This window comes from Pleurodeles waltl, chromosome 12, assembly GCF_031143425.1.
Source record: "Pleurodeles waltl isolate 20211129_DDA chromosome 12, aPleWal1.hap1.20221129, whole genome shotgun sequence".
In the NCBI taxonomy this organism is placed as follows: domain Eukaryota; kingdom Metazoa; phylum Chordata; class Amphibia; order Caudata; family Salamandridae; genus Pleurodeles; species Pleurodeles waltl.
The window spans coordinates 509,029,090-509,053,909 of NC_090451.1; the positions used below are offsets into that span (position 1 = coordinate 509,029,090).

Consider the following 24,820-nt stretch of genomic DNA (forward strand, 5'->3'; position numbering starts at 1 on the left):
CACTGGAGCCACATAATGCCACACCAGCATCAGTTCCCAATTTCCAGCATGCAGTCTGACCGAGAGTTGGTGGATAGCACCAACCTGAAGGACCTGTTCCGACACAGGTCTCGTCCTGGCATAGCTGGAGTTTTTGATGCTGACCCTGCATAGCTTCTTACTTTTACTCTAGTAATGATGGTGCTGTGCAGCGGATCGTTCCCTTTGGCAGCCTTCAGGGGCACATGGATCCGACAGGGCCTTTGATTGGAGCACTGCTAGTGGATATTTCACCAGTCCAAGTCAATCAATGATGCTTACCTCAGAACACACCCGCTTTCAGAAACAGATAGCAGACCACTTAACTCTCCTAAATGCGAGTGGCTACATCTATCTAGAGGTAGAAGTGGAATGCCCATCCTCTGTCACCGGATTCCATAAGGCTATCTATCCAACCATAGGTCTGCAGAGGTGGTTTTGTTTACTGGTGTCAGAGGTACTCCCCTTTCCAATGGTGAAGACCAAATCAGAACTCTTATCCAGGATCCTTCAACCAGCCTCCACATCCTCGGAGCTGCTGCTCCCCTTCAGTGGGTGCTTGTGGAACCCCTCAAGGTGGCTTGGGAAATGCCCAATTTTGCACCAGTGGTGAATAGGCAGATTGTTTGTTGCTATGGAACTGCACACAAAGTTCCAAAGATTCCACCTTCTCACCTTGCACCAGAAGGCCTGGTATTACAGGCTTTGTCATGTTCTATGCAAAATCTAAGATCCTTCTCAACTGCACCTCCGGAAAGAGAATACAAGAAAATGGAAGCAATCGAGAACAGAGCCTTCTCCTCAGGGAGTTTGGCTCAAAGGTCCAAGAATGCCACTTTCCTGTTAGTGAGATATACTCACACACCTTAGGAGATGCTTCAGATGGACACCCTGAGTTGCCCAGACCATCTGAAGGACAACTTTGTAGAGGTGGTCAAGGACAAGATGCAGCAAAACAGATCCAACTAGCAGGCTTGGAGACCACAGATTTCATAGTAAGAGTAATGGGGTATTCCATTTCTATTAGACTCCTTGCTTGACTTCGCTCGACTGGCTTTTCATGTGATGTCCAAGCAAAGTTAAGGGCTATGCCCTGTGATAGAGCTTGCCTTTTTGAGCAAAGCATGTCTCAATTGTAAATAGTTGAATATTTGTGATGCAGCCATGTCATGTTCCACCTGCAAATGTGTAAATGTGACCATCTCATTTGCATCCCACACATCCTCCGAAGAGGAGAGTCCGATGAAGTCCCATTTCTTGAAACCTGGCAGGTCTGGTACAGGACGAACCGTGTACCCACTGATAGAATGCACAGTGTCAACCACCTTTCCTACCCCATCTCCCTTGTCAATGTATGCCAGACAGCGATGACCGTGGCCATAGCCTGGAGCACATTCTGTGAAATCTGTCCCTATACAGCACATGCATATCCCCCCCGTCCCCCAGCTTTTTACATCCTATCCTGAATACGGGGTCTGCCTGCGGGGCAAACGTCCACTCATTAACTCCTAGTACCTGTGCTGCCTCATAGTATTTCCGGACATCTGTGATGTTCCCCCTCAAAAAGTGACCTCTGCAACGTGGACATTGTGTTTCCTGCTGGGCCATTCAACCAAAGGAGTGACCCCCAATAGTGCATCCGTGGCCCGGAAAGATGCATCTGAGAGCATCTGTAAGATAAATGTAAGTGGGGTAACTCAACCATCTCGAACAGGGCTGTCCTCCCCAGAAATAATAGCAGTAGGACCTTCCAATGTTTAATATCTCCTTCCAATCTCCGCAGCATTTGTTCTACATTGTCTGAGTAATGCGTGCCACCATCCCAGAGACCCATAAACCCAGATATTTAAAGTGCAGGGGTTTCACCTTTAATGGCAAAGGAAGGGCGCTCCCCACCAACCATCCCCCCCAGAGGGATTATCAGATACTTCTCGCAGTTCATCTGCAGCCCGTGTAGATCCCATAGCTAATATGTTCCCCAAGTGCAGCAGTGATTAATCCAGGTCCACTATATAGAGCAGAATATCATATGCGTACAGCAAGATTCAGTACTCCCAGGAGTTGCTCCAACGTCAGCCCCACACCTGCGCATCTATCCTGATCCACTCCGCCACACCTCTATGACAATGACGAACAACACTGGGGAGAGGGGACAACCCTGATGTGTACTCCTCCGTACTTGGAACTCTGAAGAAAGGACCCCATTCACCTTCACCCTGGCCCGAGGTCACATATAAAGTAGATGGAGCTGCTGCAGATATTGACCCCCAAATCCCATTTTTGCCATACCAGCAAACAGAAAGGACCAATGAATGGAGTCAAAGGCCTTGTACGCATCCAGGAACGCTACCACCAAGGAGGTTTCCATTCCCTTTGCCGCCGCTATACAACTGTATAAGCGGCATAGATTTAATTTGGTTGATCCATATAAACCCATTATGTTCTGGATGGATCAAATCCGAGATTTGTCGCTCCAGTCTATTTGTCAACACCTTGGCCACACCCCTGGCATTCGTATTCAAAAGAAAGACTGGCCTGCCTATAGGTGTCCCACTGCTCCCAGGCTTACCCTCTTTAGATGTCAAAACAATAGCTATATGGGGGTCTCTCTGCAAGGCCCCCCTTCTGTATGCCTCAAGATACATCTTATCGAAGGGCCAGGCAATTCTCCCCGCCATCCTTCTAAAAAATGTGCTGGAAAGCCATTTGGACCCTGGGTCCTCCCTTTACGGAGCTAAGTAAGTGCCAGGAGAATTTGCTCAAGCTTTAATTCAGCCTCTAGCTCTAAAGCTGCATTGGCCCCCTATGTTCTAAAGGGGCATTACAGTGCAAATTGTGCCACCTCTGATATAGGAACCCCACTGTGCTACTCATAAGATCCCATGTAGGCAGCTATGGTATCTGCGATGTCCTCACTACCGGTCACCTATGACCCATCCGGTGGAATAACACCCCTAGTATGATTCCATTCCCAGGTCACCCTCACTCAACCAAGCCAGAGGTTTCTCCGCTTTATCCTCCATATCATAAATAGACACCTGCTTAGCAATGTGCCCACTTGACCTCTTCCGTGACCAAGGAACAGATATCCTCCGTCTTGGTCCATTTGTTTAGAATCAGTCGCGCCAAGTGATAATCTGCCTCCAGGGCTATAAGGTCCTGTTCCAAGTCCCCCCGGTGGCGCGCCCGCTCCCTCTTTTCCTCTATCTCATCAGCAATAATGACCCCTCCTGCTGAACAGTGACCTTGTAGGCCTCCCATCGAACCAGTGCATCAGTCTCCAACAGTGTATTTTCCATGAAATAATGCTCCATGGCTTTATTTGAGCCAGTCTACTACTTCCTTGTTTATCAGGCGCCACAACGCCATTTTATGACAAGACCGGAGGCTCCTACTATGCGTTTCTTTTCTTACTTTAATCAACAGCAGCAGCAGTCAAGAAACAAACTACAGTTCCCATTAGGCTAAGGTAAAAGAGCCAATGGGAACAAAAAAGTGGGCACAACATATGAAACCAATAAGCATGCATATAGGACATTATGACATCACTTGACTGCGAACAGCCCTCTTTTCTTGCTGTTCGCAGTCAAGTTAAGTACATTCAATATTTTCTCTGTTTATTAAGGAGATATTGTATTTTTTCTATTTGCTCTATATTTGTTTAACGTTGTTAATTTATTCGCATTATAGTGCTTTTGTTCCCTATCCTTGTCGTTTAGTCAGCATGTTGCCGCACGTCCCTGTTTAGAGCGCTATGCCTCGCGCTTGTTAACTTTCAACCGTTTTTAACATCTCCTTGGATGACGGCTGCCATTTTCGTCACGTCTGAGGGAACGTTTTTTCCTCTTCTGTCCATAAACTCAGCACATGCAGGTCACCCTACCTGCGAGATGGGAGATCTTACTCGACTACATGCCTCTCTTCTAAACGCTCTACATACCTCAACGGCAGTTCTCGACATGCAATCAGATAAACTAGATTTACAAATGGACTTAATGAAGGTAATGGCCACGAATATTGCTGACATCAATCACAAACTGGACTTGCTGGCCATCCGGCCAACGGAGCAAAATTGCAATTACCAGCGAGCTAGTTGCAACTGAGGTCCAATAAATGATAAACTGAGTATGTTACCAAATATTTTAATAGAGATCCTACAGGAAGTCAAAACAAATAAAATCAACAAAGCCATTCCCAGGAATTGTGAGTCAGCTGACAAAGTTACATGCCAAAAGACGTTAGGTTTTGTGGCAAGCAGCCCGGCTAAAAAAGAGGCAATCACTCAGTGCCCTAATCTAACTCACATAGATGGATCAGATGGAACATCACTGTCGGAACTAACAGCGGTCTCAAAATCTGAATGTATAAACGAGTACTCAGTCCCAATACTGAAACCCCCATCCAAGAGACAAAAAAAGCGAGCCAGAAAGGCAAGGAAACAACTACAGGCCAAGGCTGTTCAGGATAATTTTTACCCCATATTTTCAGTGCTCCGGAAATCACAAACTCCGGTTTCGGGGCTTCTAGAAAGCACGCAGCCCCCAAATCTAATAAAAATCACAAGGGATGGGGTAGTCAGTGGCTCAGGACAACCACCAACTGGAGACCTCTTACCTGCTGTTCTGCAAATGTCAGCTAAAAATAACATGCTCCAGCAAACACCCCAAGTTCAATCAAACCCGCACACTACGGAGTTGAGGGTGGAGGCTCCTCATCAGGGGGGTTCAAGAGCAGAAAAATGCACGGATAGTGAAAAATTGGTGACACAACCAGATGCTCAATTACCAGTGAAAGTTCCATCAGGACCATCAAGCTTTGGAAAACGAAGATCAAAACATACTCCACAGACAGAGGCATCAGCAATCAATTTGTCTGGTAGGAACAAGAAGCAATTGACACCTCCAAGGCCAATCTCTTACACTGCAGTTGCACAAACAGCCGCCCCACAATCTACAGCAACCTTCCTGAATTTACCACAGGGCATCTTGTCAAGTATCAAAATGCCTCCTTGGAGAGGTTTATCCACCCAAGTTGCCGCCGCGCAAACCATAGCAATTCCTACTAATACAATGACGGGAACTTGGTCGAATCATGAACAGCAATCAGACCTAAATAACGATGAGGTTAAAGTACAGCCCTACAGTCAGAACCTCAAAACACCTCACTTAGTACATGACTTGCACTCCGGAATTAATACTACCAGTAGAGAAATTTACTTGATATCAAGCCCAACATACAACTACCCCACAAGAGAGGTCACAATTTCTAATGACAACGGCAGAGTAAAGTCTAAAGTTACGTTTCAAAATACGCAAATAGGAAAAATAGATCTTGAAAATCATGCCACCTTAAGTAAGCAATCACTTATGCACAAAGGGGTCCCAGATAACAACCACAAAGCAACACGAGTCACTCCCAACAATTACAACTCACTCACGCTATCGAAAAAGACAGGGAATCGAGGCAGATTCTTTTAACCCCGTATTTTAAATCACAGGGCCAGCAAGATAGCCTGAACAGGGGCAACATCATGAGGCTTCTGGCAGAGTTCCCATCAACTAAGGAGATCACATCCGCAGATCTAACATCAGTGAAATTCCTCCCGAGCAGTTCGCTGAACGACCCGGAACTTACATTGACAATGTGGAGAACAAGTGAAATTGTTACATCAATTATGGCAGTCAAGCAGCAATTTGAAAACTGGGGTATAGGGTTATCTTAATCAACTAGACTGCGCTATCCTCTTCCCCTACTGGCAAATTTAAGAGGAAAAGTAATCCAAAAACCGGAGCCACAGGCCCACAAACCTGGATGGGGTCCAGATTTTGGGGAACACGTACAGCGCCAATCTAAGAGGGAGGAAAATGTTTCAGAAACTTCAACTGCCTGGCTATCTGTAGGGATTGGAGTACAGGATGAATGTAGATGGATGGCCCATACCTTAAACCAGAGGAGAAGTAATTGAACTAGCACACGTAATGTAGTAGATATAGACCAAAGGCTGGCAGTCACCATTATGTCTTGGAACATCGCGGGAGCAAAAGCAATTGTTACAGATGGATTTAAAGTAATGACCAGTTGTAATTATTCAATAATAGTACTCCAAGAAACATGGCTGGTAGATCCAATAGAACTAGGAGGCTACTCTGTACATAACATCAAAGCCGTAAAATCAAATAAATCGGGCAGACCAAGCGGTGGCTTAGCCACATATATCTCTACAGCACTTCATGCCACAATAGAGCAGCTAGCCTTCTCTACGACAGACCTACAGGCTATAAAAATCAATTTTAGTATTAGCCATCACGTTCCGTTGATCATCTTCAATGTCTATGCTCATCCACGGAAGTATCGGAAAGCACTTCTCTTTGAACAACTACTCCAGAAGGTAGAAGAGATAAGATGTGTCAATCCAACATGGGACATTTTAGTGACAGGCGATTTTAACACCAACCTGATATATACTCCAGAACCAGATGACCAACTGGCAGCTAAAAAAAACGCTATATGGTCAGTGTTGCCGCAGTTACCATCGGCAGAGACGAGACTAGATATAAGGGGCAAACAACTGGTAGAGGCCCTAGAACATCTGAGCATGAGAGTATTAAATGGCAGGGTGACAGAAGATCTTCTGCCAAAGCCCACTTATTACAGTGCAGAATCAGCGACCACAATAGATCACACGGTCGTCTCTCTTCCCCCTGCTAGCACGTCAGTAAATTCGAAATTAAACCAACTCTCTACAGTGACCATTCATTTCAACACATAGAGTTGGTTTGGAATGCTCCATGCTTTCTTTCAGCTATATATGGATTGGGAACAGTAACCTCCGTCAACCTAAATCGTCTGATCTGGACGGAGTCCTCACTACCGCGGCTGTGCAAAAATATGAAAACTCTGCTTCAATCAATAGCGTGTCAAGATCAGTCAACCGTGGACATGTGGGCTAGCTTTCTATGGTCAATACCTTCACTTGGCGCAGCCATGCGTCATGCTCCAAATAATAATCGGAAGTCACTGAGCATGCCATCAGAAATCCTAGAATTAAGAAAAGAACTAAGGCGCAACCATAGATCTACAAAAGATAGACCTCTTACGGAATCTTTATGCGCACAAATAAAAACCTTACGAAAAAACTATAAGAAACAGGTATGGCAAATACAAACAAAAAAGGAGGATGAATTCTGGCTCAAATTACTTGCTAATTCAAGAAAGGCCAACTCTAGAGCATTTTGGGCGTCAGTGAGCGAGATTGGCCTAAAGGTAAAGATAATAAATTGTACATCAATTCCAGGAGACAAATGGGTAGATCACTTGACTGACATCTTCTTCAAGCCACTCTCTCTTGAGAAAAACCAGCAACTAAAGGTCGCGGTAACCCACAGACTTTAGGCTTACAGAGGCAGAATTCAGTGCCGAGGAAATTGCCCAAGTCATCAGAAGGGGCCGTAGGGGCGGGGCGCCTGGCCCTAATGGCCTCCCGCAAGCCATATTCAAGGCGGCTCCGGATTATTGGTCAGCAACACTGTCAATATTATATACCGAAGTTGAGCACAACAGAATCATTCCAGACAGTTGGAAAGGATCCATCATTAATCCGATATATAAAGGGGGTAGTCGAGCCAACCCAGCCAGTTACAGACTGATAGCTCTAATTGACAGTGAGGCCAAATACTTTGCCTCCTTAATTTTAGCAGACCTGCATAACTGGTCCAATCTAAACAACCTGGTCCCCATGAACCAAACTAGGTTCCGAAAGGGCTACGGCACAGTGATCAACATTCTCACGCTAGGTGATATTGCCAATTGCGCGAAGTGCTTAAAGAAAAATCTATATCTATTCTTTGTGGACTTCAAAAGTGCGTTCGATCGAGTGGACAGAGTAATGCTCTGGAGTAAACTGCGAAGCTGGGGCTTGCATGAACGTATTCTGAGGTGTATTGAATTATTGTATGACAAAACCTGGGTGCAGGTCAAGGTAGCAGACGGCTCAAAAATTTCTCGGAGAATATCAACAAATATAGGACTAAAGCAAGGCTGCGTCCTAGCCCCCCATCTTTCTAACCTCTTTATGGCTGATCTTTCAGCTATGCTGGATGCAACCAACTCGCATTCTCCCAGGATGGGAAGTCTATCTATATCACATTTATCATATGCGGATGATATTGTTCTGTTAAGCCACACAAAAATAGGGCTGCAACGGCTGGTTAGTACCTTGGGCGATTTCGCAAAGACAAACAAACTAGAAGTTAATATTTCCAAAACTAAAATTATGTCCATAGGATGCCCTTTGAATTCTGCAAACAAAATAAAGTTGAGCGGTATTGCACTTGACACGACTTGCAGTTACAAATACCTTGGTTTTACTATAGACAATAAGACCAGTCTTGTACCTCAAAAGCAGTATATTGCACAGAAGTGCAAATCCTTGGCGGTTGCTTTCTGCACCTTAGCTAAGAGACTAAAAGGTCCATCGTACAAACCATTACTGTCTGTTATGTCGGCCAAGTTCCTCCCAGCCACTACATATGGAAGTGCGGCTCTACATGGGAAAGATGCTTTTCTATTGGATCGGTAACAAATAAAAATCTATAAGCAAGTTTTCAATCTTCCTCGTTCTGCTTCTCCAGCAGAGGTTAGGCTGGAATTTGGACTAACACAACAGCAGTTTGACAGGAAAGCCCATACAATAAAAACTTGGTTCAAAATAAGCAAAAATACTGTCAGCCCTCTAGTCATGGCGCTATGGAATTCAGTGAATAACAATGTAACCTCAGTATACAACAGGTACTTGTATAACTCCTTGCAAGAAACATAAACAAAGTACCTATGGCATTCCAACATTTCATATCCTCTTTTGTCTCGAGCGTTAAAAAAAGAAATAGGCTTCCAATCATTTTTAGATGATAAAGTTAAATTTGTGCAGTGCTCACACGCTTGGTCAGTAATGCATACCTATACCATCTTGGCGCCGTCACATTATCTGTCCGCAACTTTCGCATTTCATATTAAGCATCGTTTCCTGGTGCTTCGCTTAGGAGCTTTACCAGCCAGAGCGAACCAACCATCGTAGAAGAACGGAGGAGAAATTATCTGCAGGCTATGTAAGGGCCCTAAGGAAGATATGGTCCATCTGATTTGTATTTGTCCGATCTTAAAAGAAGCGCACCAACAACTATTAAAACCGCTCTTTGTGAGAAATGGGACTCGCTCCTGTCGACCAGCAGTGATGTCAATGTTTGACCCTTGTGATGTACAGTCAATATGCAGATTTATCAAATTTCTGACTGTACATACCAAAGATGTGAATCAGCTCCCCGGGACACAGTCTTGATCAATGAATCTTAATTCTTTTAGAACTGAAAGCTGGCACTCTGTACTTTAGCCTATAAAAACTGATTTTACAATAGGTTTTTTATGGTAAAGGAGCTCATGGAATTTTAAGAGAATTCTATATGGCATATTATGAGCTGATTGTTATGGTTTTTATTAACTAAACAATAAAGATACTACTACCATAATCTACCGCTTGCTTTGGTTAGCGGTTTTATAAATTACACGCGACCCGGCAAGCGCCTTTTCTGCTCACTCCTACCTGGTCACACGTCGACCTCCTTCTGTCTGCCTCAGCTTCCTGGTTTTCATTTGGTAACGCCCACAGGAGGAGTTTTTTCTCCTTTCTCCTCCACTAACATATTTAACCCTTTTTTGCTGTTTTTTTCTACTTCCCTGTCTACAGTGTTTTAGACCCTTTCATTTTTTTAAATGGATAGTTCTCCTTCAGGGCAGGATGCCCCGGATGACATTAATTCTATCAAGCAGGAAATTATTGCTTTCATTAAGTCCTCAGTACAGCAAGCTGCATCTTGCTCCATTCTAAAACTATAAAAAAATCTGGAGTCATCCTTTGCTAACTTAATTTCAAAATCTATTTCGGCCCAGTCTGCGGGGGAATGCAGTCAGCGCCTCTCTCCCACTAAGCACTGTAAAAAAATCTCAGAAAATGGCGCTAAAGACAAGTGAGTTTCCTCACACATGGCAGAGGACGCGGTTCCTCACAAGGCTCCCTCCAAGGAGTATAAAAATTCGGACAGTGTGCAATCATCGTTAAAGCACAAATATAAATCCAAAAATACCATCCCCCTATAATTATTTCTTCCATCCCTGATACTGAAGATGATATACCTGATTTGGATTCTGATATCAATATATCTGACAAGGACGACACTTGTTCTTTATCCTCTCCTCCGCCAAAAAAACCTAGGCTATCCTCCCTTGATAATTCTAAACCTATTGCGGTCATGGACTTTTGAGGGTTTTCCAATGTTTGACCCTTGCCACATTCTCCATCCCAATTCTACAGAGTGGGTCCCTGCAGACCATGTGGCTGAATATGTCTCTGCCAAACTTACTTGCCCTCTAGACAAACAAACCAGGGCCAAGCTCAAGTCCGATTGCCCGCGTTCTTCCCTTCCCCACAAATCCTCCATCACTCTGGCTATTGACCAACCTTTTTTGACATTTTGTACCAAACTTGGTAAGGATCCGCGTAAAGGAGTAGACGAAGCATGGTCATCTTGCCAAGACACGTTATTGGCTATCCTCGACCCTCTTACGCGCATTTTCGATATTTCCGAAGCGGCCAGAATTGACGGTACTTTCATTGATCCAGAGGAGCTTACCTTATGGGTTCAGCGCACTTTTTGCCTCCTCAGCAATGCCAACTCTGCGCTTGCACATGAAAGGTCTTTTAATAAAGCTGGATCCTAAATTAGTAAATTTAGCGACTGTTCAACATATTCAAACTGAAGGTTTACTCTTTGGAGAATCATTCATAAAAGAACTAAGCAAATATGTGGCAACGTTCACATCTTTGGACAATGCACAACAATCCTTGAAGAAGATGTTTTCACAACGTGTTTTTGGCAGGGCTGGCAGAGGAAGGAACCGCTTTGCCAGCCGGGCATATGCCAACCAAGGTTCCAGAGGTTACCACAATGCATCCTACCAAGAATACAGGCCGCAATTCTACCCGCAGCGGACCAGAGGTTTTCGTTCCAGAGGGTACAGAAATTCCAGAGCCTCTAATCAATCAGGTAAGCCTTTCCTTTGGTTTTATTCCTATAGGAGGACGCCTTCGTTATTTTCTTCCGAAATTGTCGGAAATCACGACGGACCCTTGGGTTTTAAATACTGTCCAAGGTTATACTAGCAAACTTTATTCAACCCCTGTTCAAACACAGTTACCTTCTCTTCCACGGTTTTCCACAGAAATGTCAGACCTTATTTCTGCAGAAGTACAATCCCTTATTCAAAAACAAGCCATTACTTTTACCCATCCCGATCCGTCAGGTTTTACCAGCTCCATCTTCTTAGTTCAACAGAAAAAAAAGAAGATGCAGCCTGTAATAAATCTCAAGTTCTTCAATCATTTTGTGGTTTACCAACACTTTAAAATGGAAATCATCCTTCACCTCAGAGATACTCTCCTCCAAAGCAATTGGATGGTTCGATTAGATCTTCAAGATGGATATTTAGTAGTTCCAATTCATCCAGATTTCAGAAAGTTTCTTCAATTTCAGTGGTTAGACCAACACTTTCATTTTACCCCTCTAACCTTCGGTCTGTCTTCCGCCCTTTATTGCTTCACCAAGCTCATGAGACCGGTGTTAGCTTTTCTCAGAGCTCAAGGCGTGAGACTCATCATTTACTTGGACGACATTCTCATAATGAGCCAATCTCCTCAGTCTCTTTTGTCCCACTTATCTCTCACATGCTCCCTTCTGTCAGATCTAGGGTTTATCATCAACAGAGAAAAGTTTTTTCTCTCCCCAACCCAAGGTATAGAATTCTTAGGCTTTCAAATAAATTCTGTTTCAGCCATGCTCCTCCTCCCTTCCGCAAAAATCAAATCCATAAATTCAGAGATTCTACAGATTTTACGCGGTTCTCTAATTTCCCTAAGATCACTAGTTCGAATAGTAGGTTTTCTTTCCTCCTCTATTCAAGCCATTTTTCCAGGTCCCCTTCATTATCGGGCTCTCCAGAGACTGAAAATTTGTCACTTAAGAAGAGGCCTTTCATATTCAGACATTATTCCTCTAGATCTAGATTCCCGCACAGAACTTCAATGGTGGATAGACCATTAAGACGCTTGGAACGAAATAACTAAATTTGCATCAGCACCAGATCTAGTGTTAGAATCAGATGCAAGTCGTTCAGGCTGGGGAACCCGATGTGGGCCAATCTCTACTGGAGGTACATGGTCTTTAGAGGAGTCAAAATTGCATATCAACTGTTTAGAGATGCTTGCCAGCTCCTTTGCAATCAGAAGCCTTGCAAAAAAACAAAGTTTGTTGTGCTATTCTTCTCAGAATGGACGTTTCGGCAGTTCGATATATAAATCACCTCGGGGGCACGAAATCTAAACCTCTGGCGGAACTAGCCAAGGGCTTTTGGGAATTTTGCCTTTCAAACCGTATTTCGGTTCATACAGAGTACCTTCCAGGAACTCTCAATTCAGTAGCAGACTGGCATTCACGTCACCTTCGGGACTCGAGTGATTGGAAACTCCATGCCTCAATTAAAAAAAAAAATCAGAACAAATGGGGTCCTTTACTTATCGATCTGTTTGCTTCCCGTCTCAACTCTCAGCTTCCTCAATTCTTCAGTTGGCGTCCGGATCCGTTAGCCTTAGCATCCGATGCCTTCTTAAATGATTGGTCAATCTCCCTGAATTACGCCTTCCCTCTTTTTCTCATGATCAGCAGGGTGCTTGCTCAGCTCAGACGACAACAAGCCTCCTTAGTGCTCATAGCTCCATTTTGGCAATCCCAAATTTGGTTCCCAACTCTCTTGGAACTCTCAACGGACTTTCCTTTCCTTCTTCCTTCATTCTCGAATCTTTTGTTAGACCCACTGCATCGTCCTCATCCTCTCATTTTGGACAATCTTCTCACCCTTTCAGCATGGAAAATCTCGGGAATCCCCAATCTCTCCCTTTCATTTCATCTGAAGCTTCCCAATACATATCACAATCCTGGGCTCCAGGCACCAAGAAAGCTTACAAATCAGCCTGGTCTTTATGGCACAGCTGGTGTTTGGGAAAACACATTGATTCCTTATCAGCAGATGTGATTTTTATTACTAATTTTTTAGCTGCTGAAGCTAGCAAAGGTCTGGCTTTTGGTACCATCAACTTATATAGATCAGCTATTTCCTCCAATCATACCTACGTGAATGGAAAACCAGTTGGAGAATACCCTCTTGTTTGCCGTCTTTTAAAGGGAGTAACATTTTCTAATCCCCCTATGCCCAAATATAGACAATTATGGGATGTAAACATTGTTCTAAAATTTCTTCTGTCATGGCCTGATAATATCATGCTTACTTTAAAAATGTTATCTGCTAAGTTAACAATGCTAATATGTCTTGCTTCTATCAAACGACTTTCTGATGTCAAAGCTTTAGACATTTCTAATCGTGAATTTACTCATACTGGAGTTTTGATTATGGTGGTTCGTCGAACCAAAACCAATTTATCTTCAGTTTTTTATCTTATTTTCCAGATCATCCCAAGCTATGTGTTGCCCAATGTTTAAAAGTCTACGAACAGAAGACTTCAGATTTAAGAACACCCTCTGTTTCACAACTTCTAATTTCATTTAGAAAACCCTTTAATCCTGTTTCAGCTGCTACTTTAGCTTGTTGGGTCAAATGGATTATGTCTTTGGCGGGCATTGACACTTCCATGTTTGGGGCTCATTCTTCCAGGGGAGCTATGGCTTCCAAAGCCTTTTGGGCAGGTTCTCGTTTGGAGGATATTCTTAAATCTGCAGATTGGTCAAATGCTAATGTATTTAAAGTTTTTTATTGTAAACCTGTTGATAATGTTTCATTCAATGTAATTAATATGCTTTGAACTCGCGTAATAGGAGCCTTCGGTCATGTCATAAAATGTAGATTTTCCTAGTCCTTTGACGGAAAGTCTTAATTTAATTAAAGACACAGAGCCCCCACCTCCACAAACCTATGTAGGGTTGGCAGGGGTGCTAAAAAGTAATACAGGCGGAAGGAGTATCATACGCCCCAGAGTAATGAGTATGCCCTGTCCATCCCATGCAGGTACCACCAGATGTCTCCCAATAGCCTCTACAAACTCCCCCAATTGTCCCACATGGGGGCTAGAGGACAGCGGAGAGTGGGACCGATCCAATTGTGGGTGCATCGCCTTATTGCAGTTCCTCCACCGAATTATAGCATCTGCAGGAAGTCCCAGAGTATTTGACCCTAGAGCAGCAGAGGCTCAGCCTACTGCCCCAGGGGAAAGTGCATATTAATCAGCACCAAAGATGCCTCCTCCCACATACCAGTGACCACAGTATAGCAGCCGCGGTCATTCAAGTGCATCTGCGTCACCTGGAAAGGGAGGGACTTCACCAATATCGCTACTTCTTTGTATTCTGTAGCGTAAATCGAATGGCCTGCCACCACATAGTGGCCCCTTCCCAAAGGGACACAATTTGTACCCCCTCAGGTGTGTCTCCTGGAGGAACACCACATCCACAGCATAGTGGGGAAAGGCCTTAACCACCAACCCCCTCTTGATAACGCTGCCCAACCCATTAACATTCCACGTAAGCAGCCTAAGGGCGCCATAAGGGCTTCATAATACATCATAAGGACTTCATAATGCTACCTACTGGGTCGCCTTATTCGGGACACAGGTGGTGGAGCATCCTGTTCCTACCTCCCCTGCCCCTCCATGGCAGCAAACAAGAAAACATACAAACTAAAACAAAAGCCCAACTCCTCTTCCACCCTATCTTACCATGCCACAGTCTTAAAGTTGGGCACCATCCCAATGCATGGTTCGTCTGTCGCTCAACACACTCAAAAATTCAGGGCACCATAATAATCCACCTGTCCTTGCACATCAGTGAAGGCAATAAAGTGACCCGCCGTGGTCCCACAAGTTACCCAATATTGTGGAATTTAAATTACACCACAGTACATCCCCGACCCCCAGAACATCGTCCTATACCTTCCCCATCTCCTCTTGAGACCATCAGTGCCCCCGCTGTCCTGCCACCACAACCTCTCCAGTTACACAATTTCCTCTAATGTCATTGGGGTGACCTTTTGGGGGGTGGGGGACCTAGGGCACAATCTTCATCACAGATGAAGTTCTCAGATGATGATCGCCCGCCCTTCCCCAGCGCCTCCCACCGATTAGTAGTGTCCAAGAAAGTTGGACTCTGAAGATCCACCACCATCCTTGCCCTGTCTGTTTGGGCCTGTTCCTTACTGAGGGGTGGATGGCAAACCCCTCTGTCGTACCTTCCGGCGTTACTTCTGCTCTTTCCACCTCAGTACCTAAAACTGCTCCTGCTTGCTCCTCCAGAGTTTGGTACCCCTATCTCTCCAACCAATCCCAGACGACCTCCGCCACTGTGAAAAACTGAGTCTCATCCTGATCCACATCTCGGATCTTCGGTGAGAACAGGAGGGCATACCTGATGTCCTATTTTCAGAGATATTGTTTGACCTCTCAGAAAGATTCCCTTTGCCATTGGACTGCCGTAGTATTGTCAGGAGATGTTCATCTGTGTGCCATCCATCCTCCACTTGCCATGTTTCCATGGGGTCTGCAATATGGTGTCCTTGTCAACAACCTGGCCACCATGGCCTGTGGCAGAGCCCCAAGAGGAGATTGCCAACCCAGCACCTTGTGAGCCCTCTCCACAGTTAGCCACTGTGAGGCTTTCCCCTGCAACGCCACTGTATCTAACATTCCTCTAAACAAAGTTTAGCACTAGGGCCTTCCAGCTTCTCCAGGACCTTCACCACTATAACATTGTTGCGATGTGCGCAGCCCTCAAATTCAGTTTACCAGCTAGCCCAGCCACCTCTCATTCCAGGGTTCGTAAGCGAGAGCTGTGCTCTGTAACTGTTGGGAGGACCTGGGCTACCGTGCCTTCAGTCTCCACTACTCTGTCCGCCAACTTTTTGTTTGCCTTAAGTAAATTCACCACCTGTGAGACTGAGTCAATTAACCTCCAAGGCCATTTTAGTCTCCTTTATAGCTGCTAGAGTTTAGGGCGTGTGTATTTTGGGGCTTCGGTTCACCAGTGGGGACACCCGACCATCAGCGGAGTCTCCGTACATGCTGCATCGCCGACTTGACAACCTTAGAACGAACCATGATGTTTCTACACAGGAGCCACCACCAGCGGGCTGTAAGGTTTGCACAGCCCATGCGTGGGGGGGCGCTTAATTAAGACTTCAGAGACGAGGGCAGCCACTGGAATTTCAGATCAGAAATTCCAGTGGCTGCCATCGTCTCTGAAGTCTTAATTAAGCGCCCCCCCACACATGGGCTGTGCAAACCTTACAGGGTTTACAGTCTGATCCCCACCCCCACAAGATTGCTGCTTGCATCAGCCCCCGATGCCCTTGAGATAAGTGCATGGTCAAGCCGTGCCAGTAGAAGAAAGGTTGGCTGCGACAATCACTGCTGTGGCGCCCTCTGGCTCCGACTATACACAAATTAAGCATTGATCCAGACTATTGGTGAGGCCCCAGGGCCTGCTCCACACCGGCAACAGCCCCTCCAAAAGGTTGAGGGGAGAGGAGAGGCTGGCTATTTTTCAGGATCTCCTCACTCATAATAATCAGTACCAGTCAGGATTAAACAAACCACTGTTTGAAGAAAAACACTCATCGGAATGTGGCAGGCGATCTGCGTCCAGTGATGGCTGCATGCATAAGGTGTAAAACGTGTATATGATGGCACACATCAGCTAAGTGATTCACACAAACTATATTTATATGTAACGGACACCACAAAATTCTATGTCAGGACCAGAGGCGAGGATTACGCAGATCTTTCTTCACTCTTTATTAAACAGCAAGTTCAAAGTTAAACACAAAATACACAGAAAAACTACAAGTTCCATGAGTCCGCCTCCCTGGCAACCACTGTCCAATGAGGATCGAGTCCCGACGTTCGTATAAATATTCTCGAGCACGTCACTCATCCTCTTTCTTCACTGCTCAGTCAGATAAGTGCCTTTTCTGCCTCTCGGTTATTTGGCTGTAATTTCTTAAATTCTTGCATGTTTTTCTGCTTGCGCACGTTCGCTTTTATTTTCCCTTGTTATTAAAGCAACAGGCGTTGCTAGTGGCGCGTTCTGCCGACATTTCTGTTTATAGCAACGAGCGTTGCTATCGGCGCGTCTTCAGCGCAGCAGGCGGTTCGGCCTGAGTGCTTTTGTTTATCTTAGAAGACGCGTCGGGCCCGGTAGAGGGTGCGCGCACCCATTTAACGCGCGTCAATCGCTCGTGTATTTCCAGCGCTCGACGCTCGGTTTTCTTCTCACTATTTGAGGAATTTATTGGCAGTTTGCTCTGTTTGGCTTCATTTCCCTAGCCCATGACACCGCTTGCGGTAGGTTTTTTACCAGCATGTCCCAAGGTGAGGGCCCTTCTCACAGTGTCCTACCCCTTGGGGCCCTCGCCTCTCTTAAGGAAAGCGTGGCGCGGCTCACGGAACAGGTTTCCAAAGGGACGGGCATGTTTAGTGCGACGGGGGCAGAGGGTGGATCCTCTACCCTACCGGCCCCCAAGAAATCGCGAAAGCGCGACGCGGGGCACCTTGGGGATTTGGAGTTTTCCAATACCTTCACTAAAAGTGCGCGCGTGCATAAGTGCTTACCCTCCCGGGAGGGTTTGCTACCCGGTGCAATGGGTGACATGTTTCACCACATATGGGACCCTGATCTCGGGTCACTTAAAGGCATCACTGGAGACTCTGATGTAGATTCCTCCTCTTTGGAGGGCGATGAGACCGGTCGCCCTTGGCGCCCCGGAGCTACCATGCCAGATCCTTCGGATTTGGGAGATTCTGACTCCGATATGTTTGAACCGGACGGAATTTACCATCCTCGTTCCTCGGAATGGCGTCCGGACCACAAGGTGGCCAAATATGTAGCAAGTAAAATTCGGCAGCCTCTTGATAAAGAGGTGCGGGCCCGCTTACGGGCGGAATGTCCACGCCCGACATTATCGGATAAGGTGGCGGTCACTCCGGATATTGACCCCAAGATGTGCACCTTTTTTGCCAAATATACTAAGGACCCTAAGAAAGGGATTGACCGATCCTGGAGGGCATGCCAGGATAAACTCCTTGATGTGTTGGGACCCCTCACTCAGATAATTCAACTGGCGGAACGTGCCAAGCAGTCAAACACACCCCTCCAGACAGATATTGTAGCGCGGTGGGCCCAGAGAGCTGTCTGTCTCCTGGGCAACGCAAACTGTGCCATTTCGGCTGAAAGGCGCAGATCCTTGCTTATAAAAATTGACCCCAATTTAGGGGAGCTTTCTAACTCGGAGGCAGGGGATATTGCCCAAAGCAATTTATTTGGCGACCCCTTTGTAAAAGAATTGGGTAAATTCGTTGCCACATTTTCTGCTCTTGACAAGACAGAGTCATCCATCAAAAAGATTTTCCCTAGTAAGGTTTTTGGCGGGCCGGACGAGGCAGGGGTCGCTGTTCTGGCCGCCAATACCAACAAGGCCCTGGTTCCTTCCGAAACAACGGTTGGCGGGATGGTCGCCAAGGAACGTTCTTCCCCAATCGAGGCAGGGGGAAAGGCAGAGCCAACAGGATCGCACGAGGAGCGAATAATGCCCCAGGAGGACCTTCTGGTTAAGCTTATCCCTTTTTCCCCTCAAAACTTTGGAGGGAGGTTACGCTTCTTCAGGGACAATTGGAGTCGCATCACCTCCGACGCTTGGGTGCTGCAGACCGTCTACGGGTTCCAGATCGAATTTTGGGGAACCCCTTCCCAGGAGACGCTACCCACGCCCTTGGTGTTTTCAGTAGCGGACTCCGATCTCATAGATCTAGAGGTTCAGGCTCTCCTCCACAAAAATGCCATATGCTTCATATCTCTTCATCCCAGAGGTTTTGTAAGCAACATTTTCTTGGTAGAAAAAAAGGACAAGGGTTTTCGCCCAGTTATCAATCTCCGGTCTTTCAACGACTGGGTAGTTTACAGGCACTTCAAAATGGAGGGTATTTATATGCTCCGGGATCTCCTATTACAGGGAGATTGGATGGTCTGTCTGGACCTCAAGGACGCATACCTCACCATTCCTATCTTTCCTCCCCATAGCAGGTTTCTGCAATTTCTGTGGAAAGGTCAGGAGTTCGAGTTCACCTCTCTCCCTTTCGGACTTTCCTCGGCACCATGGTGCTTCACCAAACTCCTCAAACCGGTAGTGGAAGTACTGCGGTCGCAAGGGATTCGTCTCATCATTTATCTGGACGATCTGCTTCTGATGGATCAATCCAGGTCTCAATTCATATCCAATGTGAACACAACTATTGTGCTTTTACAGGAGCTGGGTTTTGTGATCAACCAACAGAAGTCAGAACTTCTTCCGGCCCAATCTATGATTTTTCTGGGTTTCCTCATAGACTCCCGATCATCTTCTCTCAGTCTCCCGACCCCAAAGATATCCAAGATCACAAAGGAATTGAGAAGGTCCTACGGCGCGACAGGATCTCGCTACGTCAGTTAGCCAGAGTGGTGGGCTTGCTTTCCTCCTCAATTCAGGCTATATTTCCAGGTCCCCTCCACTACAGGGCCCTTCAACGCCTCAAAGCTTTTCACCTTCGTCGGGGGGCGACGTATTCCGAACTGATCTCCCTGTCTCTGGAGGCACGGACGGAGTTACATTGGTGGCTAGACCACATGGAGGCATGGAATGGCAGAGCCATTTTCGGAGCCTCCCCAGATCTGGTGATCGAATTGGATGCCAGTCGCCAGGGATGGGGAGCGAGATGCGGGGACGTCTCGTTTGAGGGACGCTGGACCCCGCAGGAGCTCACCATGCATATAAATTGTCTAGAACTCCTGGCAGGTTCTTTTGCAATCAAGTCCCTTACGAGGGACAAAATCTCCTGTGTAGTTCTACTGCGGATGGACAATGTGTCAGCGGTGCAATACATAAACCGCTTGGGGGGGACACGCTCGAGGGCCCTAGCGGAGCTGGCGAAGGATTTTTGGCACTTTTGCCTCCAGTATCAGATCTCTGTCACAGCGGAGTACCTTCCGGGTTCCCAGAATACTTTTGCAGATTGGAACTCCCGTTTTCTGACGGATTTCAGCGATTGGCAACTGGATCAGTCCGTTTTTCGGGAGATCATGGCTCGATGGGGTCCTGGTTCGTGGACCTGTTTGCATCCAGATGGAATGCCCATCTACCTCTATACTTCAGCTGGCGCCCGGATCCGGTGTCTGCGGCAGTGGATGCGTTTCTTCAGAACTGGGGGCAGCATCGAGGGAGTGCATTTCCCCCCTTCCTTTTTATCCCGAGGGTTGCAGCTCAAGTTCACCGACAGGAGGTGACAGTGGTCCTAATAACCTCCTGGTGGAGGTCTCAAGCGTGGTTTCCGACTCTGCTGGAGCTCTCATGCGAGTTACCAATTCGTCTTCTGGCCTTTCCTTCGATTCTCCGGGACCCTACAGGCCTCTTTCACCCCATGGTTCTTCAAGGCCATTTACATCTAATGGCATGGAAGATTTCAGGTCTCGATGGCAAGACGGACGACTTTCGCAGAAAGCTAAGAAGTTCATTGCACAGGCCTGGGCTACAGGTACAGGCAAAAGGTATAGATCCGCGTGGAATAGATGGCCTCGTTGGTGTGTGGGCAAACATTGCGATCCCATGGGGGCCCGTATTACCGTCATCATCAATTTCCTTGCAGAATTAGCGGAGTCTGGTCTGGCTTATTGCACGATCAATTCTTTTAGATCGGCTATTTCGGCAGGTCACCCCCTCTTGATAATTGCCCGATTGGAGAAAATCCTTGGGTATGTAAACTGCTCAAAGGTATTAGACTTTCCAGACCTCCACAACCCAGGTACACGGAGCTCTGGGACGTAAACCTAATTCTTACTCTATTATCCTCATGGCAGGATAATCAGTATCTTTCATGGAAGGAGTTGTCAGCCAAGCTGGCCATGCTGTTGTGCCTTATTTCATGTAAAAGGGTGTCGGATGTCCGAGCCCTAAATGTATCGGCTAGAGTATTTTCACCAGAAGGAGTAACCTTTACCATATCTAGGAGAATGAAGAATAATACCAGGTCAGTATCCTATCCTGCTTTTCCTAATTCTCCAAAATTATGTGTGGTAAGGTGCCTTAAAGTCTATGAGGTGGTAACAGCAGAGCTTAGACCTCCGGGTGAACCTCAATTGTTGATTTCCTTGAAAAAAACATTTAAGGCAGTTTCCTCCCCTTCCATCGCCAGGTGGATCATATGGATTTTAACAGAAGCCGGTATCAATGTTCAGGTGTTTGGGGCACACTCTGCTTGGGGTGCCATGGCTTCAAAGGCCATCCAAGTGGGTGGTAGGTTAGAAGACATCATGAATGCGGCTGATTGGTCTTCGGAATCTACTTCTAAAAAGTTTTATTTTAAACCAATTCACGAAGCAGCCTCCTTGGTGGTGAGTAAGCTTTGAACTTGCATAATCCTCTCCTCCGGTCCTGACATAGAATGCGAATTGTCCTAGCTATCGTGAAGGAAAGTTTCAATTCTATTAAGGACAAGGAGGCAAGGATTATCCCACCCTACACTAAGCACGTGTTTTTCCCACCCGAAGAGTTTATGACTCCGTAATAAGGTGGTATGGTTGCATTCCTGCTCATATTTGTTATTTTTCTTAACCGATTTCATGTTAAACTTACAGTTGGGTTCGTTACCCCCCTTACATGCTATGTATTTTTTCTCGCATCAGATTGCCTAAGATTTATAGGATCTGTACAGTTTTGCACTTCGCTTTGACACTTGCCAGGTTATTGTTCGGCGGCTTTAATCTTTCACTTTTTTCATAGGATCCGAAGCTACGACCACTTAAGACAGCTAGGATTCCTTTTGCAGTGAAGTCGAGGATGAGTGACGTGCTCGAGGATATTTATACGAGCGTCGGGACTCGATCCTTATTGGACAGTGGTTGCCATGGAGGCGGACTCATGGAACTTGTAGTTTTTCTATGTATTTTGTGTTTAACTTTGAACTTGCTGTTTAATAAAGAGTGAAGAAAGATCTGCGTAATCCTCGCCTCCGTGTCCTTAATAGAATTGAAACTTTCCTTCACGATAGCTAGGAAATTTCGCATTATGTATACAAACAAGATGGTGACAGGTGTCGCAATCTCATACAAACTCACCTGTCTCGGGTAATCACTCGGCTTCTGACTTGGGTGATGAAGTACCTTTAAGATACTTGAGGAAGTTGGCTAGCATATGACTTGGTATACATCTGACTATTTGTTGTCCCTGTTTGTTGTTTTTATTTTAGGACCACAACCGTGTTTCATTCTATTGACAGGCGAGTGCAGGTGGAATGCCTTGCATGCATTTTTTTGTATATTATGCATGTTCCACAATTCACTGGATAAGCCGTTTTCAGCTAACCGGGGCCAAAACAGAGATACACGTCCTAAAGAAAGCCCAGAACCTTAATGGCCTTCACAAGGGCTGCAAAATGTTGACATATTAGTTAAGGGTCATAGGACCATGATAATTTAGATTAACCCCTTTTGTTATTTTTTTTTTTTTTAACCATACCCTCTGTCACTCTGATTAAAGGGACACCTTTGTGAACAGTAAGGTATTTTTATCTTTAGACCCCTGGTAGACTCTTAGTAAGAGCTCGAGCAAGTCGATACAGCCCACCCTGGCGTTAAGGAGCTGGCGGGACCCGATGATGTAGCATGCCACAACTAGAGGGGGTGAGGGTCACTAAAAAAGAAAAAAAAAATCTCTTCTGGACAGGGGGGACCACAGACGATTAAGTAGGGGCAGCTGAGTTCCTTTCATCTGTTCCTAGACGTGGTCAAGGTCACCCTGATGGCACATTGCCCGTCCACGAAATCGGTTTATGCAGACAGTGGAACTGTTCTCTTACCTGGCAGGCACATGAGAGTACTGACCCCCAGCAACCCCACCTAATGTCCATCTTTCCAATATGTTGAGCTATGTACTTTTGGAGGCCCAGCAAGGTTGTGCTGTATGAACAGTTAAGGGATATGTTGCAGCCTTCTCAGTTTTCACTTGTAAATAGGCCCAGCCTTCTCCATTCAAGTCCCTTTTAGCTCAGGGTTTTGAACAGGTGTTTGTACGTTTCCTTTTCTGCTCTTCAGTACACCTTGGTGGGACCTTAACACTGTACTAATTTTCTTAATTTTCCTGAAGAAGACTCCATTTGAGCCGATGCATAGCTGCCAGTTGAAGGTTTTTACATTTAAGACAGTGCTTTGTTGATCAACTGTAAGTCATGTTTATCCTGTCTCCTTTCACTTGTTTTGATCCAGACAAGCTGGTTCTGAGAACAAACGTGACTTTCTACCAAAGAGGGCTTCTCCAAGAAGGAGAGAGGCTACGTGGGTTGGACCCTCATAAGGTGTCCAGTGACTGTAAACAAAACTAAGGATTTGAGATCTGATGACCAACCTTTTGTAGGGTACATAGGAAACAGGAAGGGTGAAGCAGTCCAGAAGAGGACACTGCCCCAGTGGATTGGGCTTTCTATTAAAATATTTTACGCCCTTGCCTGGAGGGAACTACTAGAAGCGATTAGAGTTCACTTTACCAGATCATTGAAACTTCTTTGACTTTGGTCAGGTGGGTGTCCATGGCGGAAATTTGCTGTGCAGCAACATGGGCTTCACTTCACACATTCGCCAAGCATTATTGCTTGGCTCCAGAAGGGAGCAAGGATGGCCATTTTGCACTTTCTGTGTTTCAAGTCTTTAAGTTGTTACCATTGCCTCTGATCAACCATCTGAGCAGCGGCATTGCTATGGTACTTATTCAAAAGGTAAAGAATCTGCAAGTAGAAGTATCCTCAAGATTATGTTACTTACCTTTGCTAACCCTCTTCCTGCAGATTTCTCAGCAGACTCGCCCACCTCCCTGTTCTGTAGCATGGTCATTTTCACTTGCATCTTAAGAGTCAGAGCTGATACTGCCAAGTTACACCTGATCTTGTTTCTGCCTGTAAGGGCTCCCAAAAAATTGACCTGGAATGGTCAGTGCGCAGGGGTAGTGCTATATGGCTATGGTCACTTCATGTCCCAGCATCAATTGACGGAGCCAATGCAAGTACAAGCCCAGGAGAGCTATTGTAGTATTTTGTGGATTCAGTATGATGTCTGGGAATACATTAAAAATAATCCACAGAGGCACAGCAAATAAAAACTACTGTACCACTTTCAGGGGAAGCAGGAAAGCCTCACCAATGTGTAATAGAAATGAAAGACAGACTATGGCTCAAGTGAAAACTTTCCTGAGTGACCGCTAAAAAGTATGTGGAAAGCATATCTTTTGTTAAAGATGGTAAACAGATTAATATTACCTCCAGTAGAACAATTTCACCGATATCAGAGCATATAAAAATGGAACCTCCAAGAATCTTTCAATTCAAACACCACAGAGGCATCTAACATGTGAAATACCGGTTGCAGCACTCTACTCAAGCATAGCGGCCGTCTCTATGTAGGCTACAGGAGTACTGCACATGAAAACTCTTTTGCCCACAGAAGAAGGGAGGAACGTCTCAAATAGTTTTGGCATGCCCTGCCAAAGATACGCTGCCAAAGGTAAGCCCTCTTTTCTTTCTCTAGAGGAGATTCTTTTAGCAGTCATGAATGGATTCTACAAAAGGTGAAGGATAAACATCTACTAATTCTTAATTTCCTAACACAGGATCGGGGGAATAATC

General features: G+C 45.7%; 1 protein-coding gene across 1 annotated transcript in view; it reads left to right on the top strand.

The window, feature by feature from the left end:
• MATCAP1 (microtubule associated tyrosine carboxypeptidase 1) overlaps nucleotides 1-22,049 on the top strand; it is a 275,124-nt gene extending 253,075 nt beyond the window's left edge. Inside the window, exon 8 of the mRNA XM_069217306.1 lies at nucleotides 21,931-22,049. The gene's annotated coding sequence lies outside the window, so the exon portion shown is untranslated. The remainder of the gene's footprint in view (nucleotides 1-21,930) is intronic.
• The last annotated feature ends 2,771 nt before the right edge of the window (nucleotides 22,050-24,820 follow it).